Source organism: Herpailurus yagouaroundi, unplaced genomic scaffold (assembly GCF_014898765.1).
Source record: "Herpailurus yagouaroundi ecotype Mexico unplaced genomic scaffold, PumYag 28, whole genome shotgun sequence".
Taxonomy (NCBI): domain Eukaryota; kingdom Metazoa; phylum Chordata; class Mammalia; order Carnivora; family Felidae; genus Herpailurus; species Herpailurus yagouaroundi.
In genome coordinates this window covers 153,710,369-153,721,187 of record NW_024412376.1, presented here as the reverse complement: position 1 = coordinate 153,721,187, position 10,819 = coordinate 153,710,369, and the positions used below count along the sequence as shown (strand labels likewise).

At 38.2% G+C, this 10,819-nt stretch overlaps 1 pseudogene; it reads right to left on the bottom strand.

Moving 5' to 3' along the window:
* Positions 1-3,336: 3,336 nt before the first annotated feature.
* Positions 3,337-10,413, bottom strand: LOC121042508 (probable ATP-dependent RNA helicase DDX10; annotated as a pseudogene).
* Between the last annotated feature and the right edge of the window lie 406 nt (positions 10,414-10,819).

The following is a 10,819-nucleotide window of genomic DNA, read 5'->3' as shown; positions in this document are numbered from 1 at the left end:
ACTAGCATTTAAAAAAAAAACATTCTAGGCATATCCTAAATGTGCAAAGTGTGCAAAAGAATCATGACTTCATTTAAGATTTGTGTAAATCTAACAGAATTCATAACGTTACTAGCTTGTCCTTAAGATCCTATATTTAAGTGTTAACTTTCCTGTGGAAAGTTAATAGATACTGAAAAGAGGACTCTGGGACAAAATATTAGTGCAAGTACTTGCCTTGAGTCATTACTTTCCTTTGCAACTTGTGGGCTGCTTGCTGAACACCAGCTGCTCTTCACTCTTAGCATCTCTGACCTCTAGGAAGATTTTGACCTTCAGGTCCCAGGTATTTGAATGACTTTTCTCCTTACTCACCCTGCTTGCCTGAAAAATCAACTAATTCACATCTTGTGAACCTTCCCTCTAATTTGTGAGTCAGCCTAGCAAAAGCTTTCTAGTCTCTAATGGGTACAGCTCTCCTTTGGAAATACAGAAGTTAATGGAAGTAAGACATATATGGTATTGACAAATTGGATAATTGCGAATGGAAGACTGGCACGGACAGTTGTTTATTTAAATCACTTTCAATTCTGTTGCAGGAAAGTTTAAAATTTGGGCATACATATCAACGAAATATGTAACATGATTTCTGTACACATTTGTGATGACATTTTTCATTCGTTCACTCACTCACTCATTCATTCAGTTAATAGTTCTATACTGGTGGGACCCAACCCTCAAGCCTAACTGAGCATCTGAAACCTCTCTTGGCTATTTTAAAATAGACATGTCCATACCTTGGAAGATTCTTCATTTGTAGGCCCACAGTAAGTCCAGACAACCATATTAATATGGCTATATAAAAGATGAAAGAATGAAAAATGCCAGAACTAAGAACCATTATTCCAGATGTTCTTCTAGGCACTGGGAATATGAAGACCAATAAAAATGGTCCCTGTAAGATCTTACAGTCTAGAACAGTTATGAACCACTGAGTGAAATAATGATCCCTCTTACACATGGCACTGAGACTGAACAATTAACCACAGGGATATATCCAGTGGTTGAGGAAGTTTCTCCCAGAATCATCTTTATTTCTAAACTTCTGAGTTTAAAATGTAATCCAAGTACATTTGTTTTATTGTGTACACAAGAATATTGGGACTGATTAGAGGTAATAGCAAGAAAAATGCTTTCTCAATTATACTTGTAGATACTTAGAATTAATATTCAAAACCACATTTCTAAAATTTATTAGACTATGGCATATGGATGCCAGGCCCAGGTTTTATTCACCATTTTATTGTGACACCAAAACAGTAAGAGACACATAGAAAATACCCAATAAATAATTGTTGAATTAATGACTGAATGAATAATGCATCTGCAAAATGATGATTACATTGGTTATCGCTTTGCTTTGACTAAATTAATTTTGCTAATGCTCCCCCATTCTTTTAGTGAAAGTCAAGGAAACCTTTCAGTATTATAAAAGTGGTTTTCTGAATTGCTTCCCCAAATCATGACAGTCATAATGGCTAACAGAAATAATTTTCTCACCTGCTGAGCAAAGTACCTCACCTCTTTAACAATCTGTGCAAAGTCAAATGCTATTGCTGCCAAGATGAGATTTTGAATTCCACAAATCTTGGATCCTTCTTTCTAGAATATATCCAAAACAAGGTTCACAAAACCAAGCAAAACGCTGTCAAGGCAATTACCCTGCTGCTTTCCAATCCCTGACTGTTTTAGAAGGCAAATAGCATTGGGAACCAAATCCCATCAAGAATTAATTATGGAATTAGGTGAAAATGACAAGGATGATAGAGAATTTGAGCCAATTTGGAGAATTAACTGAAGAATTAAAACTACAGTAATGTGGCAACAATTGAGAGGATTTATTGTGCTCACAGTATAGCTTTTGCCATGATTTGAGCACATGAGTAAACAGTGAAATGTCTGACACTCTAATTATCAGTCCTCAGACAGAAAGGTGAGGGAATGACCTATCAGGATCAACTCCCAAGAAAAATAATACCCCATGCTCATCTAATGTTGTTTGTACAGTGCTGTTATAATCTGAGCTCTGCTCTAAGCATCTTGTGAATGTTGATTTCTTCCCCACCACTCTGTGAGGTAAGTCCAGTTATTAATTCCTATTGTTTTTATGGATGAGTGACAGATCAGGAAAGTGTCAGAACCAGGATTTGAACCCAAGCTTTCTGGCTCCAATGCCTATGATTTTAACCACTGTGCTAAAAAAGGAGAGTTTCAAAACACCCTATTTAGAAGTTCCTACTCTTGGCTGTACAGAGATGATAAATCAAATGTTTTATATATCATCCAGCTTTCAGAAAATTTTGTCATGTTTTCAAACTCCTCTGCCTTCTATTATGACACTGGTTCTCCATTACTGAAAAGCCAGCCTAATCAGCCTTCATTTTTCCCTCCAGAATATAGTAACGTTATTAGATCTACTGTTAATAAGGACCCACTTAAGGCTGAGATATTTGAGGCACAAATGTGCACAATAGGCTCTCAAATAAACTGCTGAGATTCCATGACTCTGTATAAACACTTAGCAGTTTCGGTGATGATGTCTTTGACAGTGTGTTAATGGTGGGAATTCTTTTCAACTGATGGCATAAATATATTTGGAAAATGTCCCTGTGTTATGGGATGTCAGCTTAGAGAGAGAACCACTAAATGAAAGCAGGAGCTTAATGGATCAGGTTGTGACTTCTGAAAAAAAAAAAAGAAGTAAAGAATTTAACAGAAGACTAAATTCTACTTGTGTGATTGTCTCAGCTCTCTTTGAATAGCAAAATTTCAACTGCATCCAGGTAGTCAGTCACAAAACCCAGTAAGAATCTTTATCTTCTTCTCAAGCCTTCTTAGACAGGCTGCTTGTCCTAAAGAACTGAAAAATCTCTCCTCTTTCCTCTTTGGATTAACCAAAAGAATAGAACATGTAGGTTTATAAACTTGGCATGAGGTCTTAAAATTTGAACTTTGATCATCCTGGTCTTCATTCCGATCATGGCCTTGGTTGTCTTCTACAGGTAAGGTGTGCTGTGTATGACTCACAGGAATTCTTTCCCTCTCGACTAACTAGGCTGCAAGCTCTTGAAAATGTGACACAACTCTGGCATCTCCCAGATGCAGTCGATAATAACCTTCACCTGCAGGCTTAGTCTGGCCAAATTCCTGGACTTGTGAACCTCTGATCAGCAGCAGGTTTGGCATTCGGATCTTACCTTCTTATGTTTCTTCCTTTGGCTGGATTTGTACCTTCGTGGTTTAGTTTCTGGGTTGAGTGCTCCACTGCCCCTCTGAAATGGAAATCTTTCTTGAGTCCTAGATGGCTTGCCGCTTTGCCACCTTGATTTCCTGGTTTTGCGACTCCTGGTCGCTGGAATCTATGTGTGAATAGTTTAAGCTTAAAGACCATAAACACCTTAGCTCTGCCATTTCTAGACTTTTATTTATTATTTATCATGGAATGCTTGGCCACTGAAGGCAAGGGAATCCATTTGTAAATCAAGGGTGTGGCTCCATGTTTAACGTTTGGTTGTGAACAGCTTTCCTGCTCTTGCCCCACTGTCCCCTTCTACCCTACATCTTGGTGAGCTATAAGAAAGCCTACTTTCTCTCTCCTTTGGGGTCAGTTTGAAGATCAAAACTTGCTCTTCTAGAAACTCTCATTATGTAAGAAACCCTTCACAATTCCTATCTATCTATATCTCTCTACATCTGTCTCCTCTGCCCGCATCTCAATTTCTCTGCCCTAATTTATGTCTCTGAAATCTCAAAAGTGAATTAGTGTACCAACTTCCTACCTAATCTCTCTGCTTTCCTTGACTCCTTAGAGCATGCCGGGACCAAGGTCCCATAAATACAAACCCAACATGACACTCCTATTGAAAATTCTCCAATCACTCCACATTTTCTAAATATGGCCTCCTAGGCATTTCAAGGTTTGGACCTACTCATGCAGACTTACTGCCTGCTAACTTCCTCTTCACCTTTCATACTCCAGCAGCAATAAAATGCTTATATTTTGTCTATACCTCACCCTCTTTCGAACATAGCACACTGCTTTTTCTTATGTGTATCTCCTAGCTAATCCTTTCCTATGCATGGACCTTTTCCTACCCCTGTCTCCACATCCTGCCTGGAAAAATTCTACTCCCACTTATCATTTAAGACTCAGATTGGAGGTCACTCTAATATCTCTGCTGTGACCCCTCTATGCTGGGCTATGTGTTTCTCTTCTGTATGCATTTCACTTATTAGATTCTGTAGCATGTTTTGTGCCTACCTTTACCATTAGACTGTGATGTCCTTTAGGGCACAGGCTATGTCTCATAAATCGCTGTAACTCCAGCACCTAGCAAAGTTCCTGACACATGGCTAATAAACTTTTATTGCACAGGGAGTCTTCAGGCTGTAAAATGATTCACAGGAGAATTAATGGAGAAGTAACATGGTCCGAGCACTCCTCTGGGAATCAGTGCTCTGTGTCATGCTGGCGAGGTCCCTTAACCTTTCTGTGCCTCCATTCTCTGAGCTGAGAAGAGACCACCTATATTTTAAAGTTCTTTCCAGCTCCATATTTCTATGAAATACAGACTCTTCATGCTGCATTTACGTTTTTGACTATAGAAATTTAACAACTCTCTTGAGATACATGGCAGACACTACATACAGAGTTAAGAAGCTATTGTGAACTAAGTCATTTACACATGTAAGTTCCCCAGGAAATAATGTAAGTGAATGTACATTGAATAAACAAATACATTTGTGTAACTTTTTATAATCTTTAACTTTATATAATCATTTATGTATATATAAATATATAATTTTCTCGTCATTACAACTTGCTTCTGCAAACTTGGCCACTCTTTCCTTGACACTGGATTTAGAAGCTGCTTTCTTCTGTGCTGCTTCATGCTCTTTAAGGTCCAACCCAAACATTGTGCCATTTCACCTTGAAGAAATCAGCATCATATCTCTTCTTCCTCCTCATCTCTGTCCGGGAACTGCATAGGACCTTCCTTGATCTTCTCTGTCTCGTCAATGTTAGCAACGGATGAAGGTTGACAACCTTTTGCTTTTCCCAGTTGCTCTTCCATTTCTTCCTCATCTACTTTCGATTCTTCCTCTTTGTCCCTAATACCATTAGCCAGTCTGTACTCTGACCCTTCTAGTCCTTTACCCCCTTTCTGAAAGATGGACATTTTCTCAATGAAGTGAGAAAATTTCCACTTCATCACTGGTGAGGGAGGAAGTTGTTGGCACAACTACTTTGTTATCCTAACTAACAATTCTTTGGTGTTTTTTTTTTTTTCCTGCATTTTGTGAAGAAATCTTACCTGTGGTGCCACAGCAAGACCAAGAGACAAGCCATATTCAGGTATAGATAACTTGTCCACATCAAATACTTCTTTATTCTTCATCAGATATGCTGAATGTATGTGGGGGACAAAACATCTTCGAGCCTTCTCTGTTATTTTTCTAAAAAATTTTTTTAATGTTTATTTTTTTTGAGAGAGATTGACATAGTGTGAACGTGGGAGGGGCAGAGAGAGAGAGGAAGGCACAGAATCTGAAGCAGGCCCCAGGCTTTGAGCTGTCAGCACAGAGCCTGACGCGGGGCTCGAACCCACGAACCGTGAGATCATGACCTGAGCTGAAGTCAGACACTTAACCAACTGAGCCACCCAGGTGCCCCATTTGAGCCTTCTCTTTTAAATCTTTATCTTTTTCTAAAAACAATTCCAAATTTATTTTTCCTAAACATCTATAAGTTTATCTGGATTGGTTTTGATTTCCTTCACAGGCACTTTCTTCTTGAGAAGCTGCTGAACCATTCCCTTTTTCTTCTGAGAGAAGCAAAACTAATAAAGCTTTGTCATCTTCTCTGTATCTGGCCATTCTACCTTCTCTGTGGATGTGTGTTGGCATTCTTTGGACAATCAAACTGAAGAAGCCAGCTCACAGCCAGGAAGTCTAGACCTTGGCTGCAATAACAGTAGCAAAGAGCACTGCAATTCTCGTGCAGACAGATTCATTATAAACTTCCATTCTGCTCATTGGCTGCTGTCAAACATGGAGGGCAAGAATAGAGGAGCCAGGATGTAGCTGGCAGGACAGTCGATACACACACAGAATCTCTTACAGCTGAAGAAAGATACAATACTTTTCCTCTTTAGGTGGCTTCTCAAAGTGGAACATAGCACATTTATTTTATTATATTTTGTTTTATTTTACTGTACCTCACAAACTATGTCATTCTGTTTCAAAGTGACCCTGGGGCTGCATTTTTCTTTTTCTTTTTTTTTTCTTTAAATTTTTTAAGGTTTATTTACTTTTGAAGGAGAGAGAGACAGAGCCCGGGCCAGGGAGGGGCAGGGAGAAGGAAACACATAATCCAAAGCAGGCTCCAGGCTCTGAGCTGTCAGCACAGAGCCCAATGTGGGCTCGAACTCATGATCCGCGAACTGAAGTTGATGCTTAACTGACTGAGCCACCCAGACACCTCTGTATTTTTCTTTTTCATAAACCCACATACACATATGTGAGTTTTAGTCAACAGGGTGAAAAACCCACACAAACATCTGTGAATGTGTGTGTGTGTGTGTGTGGTGGAGAGAGTATATATAGTTCTGATAACCTATGTACTAAAACCAAAGCATTATTTATTTTTAAAAAAGTTTTTTTTTCTAGAATTTACTGAGTGTCGACTTTCATTATATTCAGTGGGCAGTCTAATCATCAGTAACAACTATATCAAAATTATCAATGAAGTTATATTTTTCCATACCACTAAATACTTATTTCTTCAGCATCTGGGGAACTTTCTAACTCATTTCTCTATGTTTCTGGTAGAATATAAGTTCTGGAAATTCACCATTTTACTTAAAATTCTGGCCCTGCATTTCCTACTTCTGTGGCAAGATATCTGACTTTCCTGCAGCTTAGATTCCTCTTCTATAAAATGGAGATTAATATTAGAGAAACTACACATAGATCAGGGTAGGTATGCCATATGAATTACTACATGCAACATGAAACAAAAATATAAAAAAAATTAAACAAATTAGAATTGCCTATCATACATAATATACTCAAAATATTATTTTAGTAGATTCTTGCTAAATATATGGGGAATAACATGAAGGTGATAAGCATCTAGACAATAAGAATCAAGGAGATAAGCCATATAAACAAAAAGTCTACTAAGAGGAAAAAATAATGCCCTTATGGAGAGGTGAAATGTATTATAAGGATTCAAAGTTGAGATATATCACTGACATTGAAATTTTTCTAAAAATGCATTATTGCTTAGCCAAACAAACCTGCTATGTTATATATTGTGCCTCATGCTGGAAATAGAATGGGAGCAAAACATCTAGTTCATTTCCTTGTGGTACTTAGAGAAGATATACACTGAATGATTTTTTTGCATTTATGAAATTTAGAATGATAAAGTTTTATATCCTATATAAACACATAAAATATAAATCCAATTTAATCTGTGTGGAAGACAGGGAAGATATTACGGAGGAAGTAACTTTTTTGACTGAAACCTGTAAGTAAATTGTTACTGAGTGCAGTAAGAGGTGGGTAGGAGGAGTAATGGAAGAAAAAAAAGTTTATTAAAATCAATAAGATTAGTAAAAAGTAACTCCTAAAAAGCCAAAACCAAAAAACAAACCTGACCCATATCAAAAGTCTTTCCATGCTTTTGGGGATCATCCTTACCACTGTATCAGAAAATTATCATAGGGATGCCGGGGTAACTCAGTCAGTTAAGCATCCAACTTTGGCTCAGGTCATGGTCTTAATGTTTGTGGGTTCGAGCTCCACCTTGGGCTCTGTGCTGACAGCTCAGATCCTGGAGCCTGCTTCAGATTCTGTGTCTCCCACTCTCTCTGCCCTTCCCCTGCTCTCTCTCAAAAAAATAAATAAAAATATGAAAAAATTTAAAAAATAGAAAATTATCATGAATAGCTAATGCAATAAAACTTTATACAATGATAACAACATAAATATTCATATCAAAATTTTAAAATAATTATCCTACACAGTGTCTCATTTAAATTGGACAGTTACTAGATGACTTCCATATGAATGTTTTCATTTTACTAAAAAGCTGAATGGCGTGTAAAGCTGAATGGTGTGTGCAAAGTCACACAGCTGATATTTTCAGAAGACATGTGATCAAACTCTAGATACTGAAGGGTATGCATTACAGAGAGACCTGGCCTCTTTGTGCTGATCAGGGCTCAATCTGTAAAGTGAATAATGGTGGGAAAAGCTGCTCATTCAACAAATACCTGATATTTACCTACCAAGCACCAGGCACTGGCTTAGGTGTTAGGGATAAAGTAGTGAACAATATAAGATACAATCCTGTCTTTGTGGAATTTATCTTCTAGAGGTGAGAGGCAGAAATTATACAGGATTCATGGACAAAATATGTAGTATGTTGGTGGTAGTGAGGACTCAGAACAAAAATAAAACAAGAAAAAGGGATAAGGAACATCAAGAGAAATCTTAGAGGTGTTATAGAAAGCCTCACTGGAATGGTAACATTTGATTAAAGCCCTGTGGGAGAGGAGGGATAGAGTCCCACTGAGATCTCAGAGATGGGTTTTCCAAGTAAAGACAATGAATGTGCAAACACCTTAGGCAGAAGGTGTCTGAGGCCAGGTATGTGTTTGTGGAACAAGGAAATCAGTGTGTTTAGAAGAGAAGGAACACTGGGAGAGTAGCAAAAAGAGTAACAAGGGGCCAAAATTCACAAGAATTCTTAGGGCATTGCAAAGATTTTGGCTATTTGACTGAGGGAGACAGGCAGTCATTGCAGGGTTCAGAGCAAAAGGATGGTATCTGGTTTCCATTAAATAAAATCACCTCGTCTGTTGTATTGCCACGAGACTCTGTTGACAGAAAATGTAGAAAAGTCAGTTAGAAGGCCATTGGAATAATCAATGACAGTGGATATGGTCAGTGAATAGGAGATGGTGGAACAGGATCAAATTCTGGATATCTTTTTAAGATTAAGATGACAGGATTTGACTTAGGACCAGATGTGGGGTATGCAAGGAAGAGAGGCGTCAATGAAAAGCACAGTATAAAATGTAATAGGTCATATTTCACCCTCCTTCATTTGCCAGCTAGGTTTGTGAGTATGTGCTGCTGTTGTTTACCTTGTTTTTATCGTTTTTATCTCTTTGTTGTTTTTGTAGGAGTGGTCCGAGAAAGAATAGAGAGTAAGAAGGGTGAGGGAAATTAATGTTACTGGGGGTAAGTTCAAAGAGACTGTAAGAGCTATATTCCCAGCAAACTTGCAATAAAAATATCATTACAGTAACCAGGGCCCCATTGCTTATTCTGTTTTTCACCTAAAAAACAGTTACTGTCCCATAGGCAGAAATTACAGGAAATGGCAGAATTGGGTTAGATGTTCTATGGAATTTGGTTGATTATAACAAAATCAACAGTAATTATGCAGACAGCATCCTTTAACAGATACTAACAGCTGATTCATGCAAATCATTTGGAATGTTTTTATTCTCAGTAATATTTCACCTGGAATAAAAATGAAGTATTGTGCTTACACATGGAAAGCCATGCTTATCAGTCTGCATTTTTCCCAAACCTGGAAGTTGAACTGCTTTGAGAGAAAACACCTTGAAGTGAGTACTTGGAAAGTGTACTTAAGGAGTAGCGGGACAGATATTAGTGCTGAACAATGACAAGTATGACATAGGTGCTAGACTTCACACTGAGGGGTCACCGCACACGTTATTTCACAATGGCTGCCTCAGTAGATGAGCTGACATAGCAACCCACCGCCGGTGCCATAAACAATTGCCAATTTCATTTTACAGGAGTCACATGGATGAGTTGAACCAGAAGAAGTGATGATGATAGATGAAACTGAATATGTATGACTCATTCAGAGCTGCCTTATTAGTCCAGGGGAGCTAGCACGGATTCAGCATTGCAGAGCCCAGGTTCAAACCTCAAGGCTGCCATTTATTAGCTAAATGAACTTGAGCAGACCACTAAGCTGGTTTCCTCACTTTAAAAAGGAGGAAATTAATGTAGACTTGCGCTGGATAACCATGTGAGTCAAATGAGACAATGCATGTGTAAAAATGGTTAAAATACTGTATAAATATTTGATGTTATTATTGAACAGGCTTTCCTTTGGAAAATGGAAAGGAGAGAATAGGAATGAGTTAGCAGTTATTGAAAACTCTCCTTGATCTCAGGGATTGCCCACATGCTACTCCATTTAACATAAACAAGAAGGGCATATCTCTATCTTGCTAGCTATCCACGCATCCAAGAATTCTGTTGTGTATCTTGCCCACTGTCACTGTGTATGTTACAGTCAAGATCCAAATTTAGGTCCATCTTTGCTCCCAAGCCTGAATAATTCCTATTATACTAAGTCACTGCCTGTGAATTTTACTCGGAGCCACACTGTGTTAGAAATGGAAGATATAATAGAAATCACCTTGTGGAATGGTTTTCAAATATTTAGCTGTAAAGTCCTATTGGGAGGCTCAATATTTGCTAGAGTAGGGCTGCCCTTATTAAAGCAGATGTGGGGACTCCAAAATGACTTCCCTACCTGGCTTTCCTCCACTTTTCCTCTTGGGATTGTGGAAAATGTAGGGTTTGAAATATATGAACTAAGCTTATCCCCCCTCAGTTTAGTGACTAAAAACAGAGGCCAATGGAGTGTAAATGATTTACCCAAGAGCACAAACAAAAATAACCCCAAAACAAGAACATGGAGCTCAGTTCTGTGGAACTT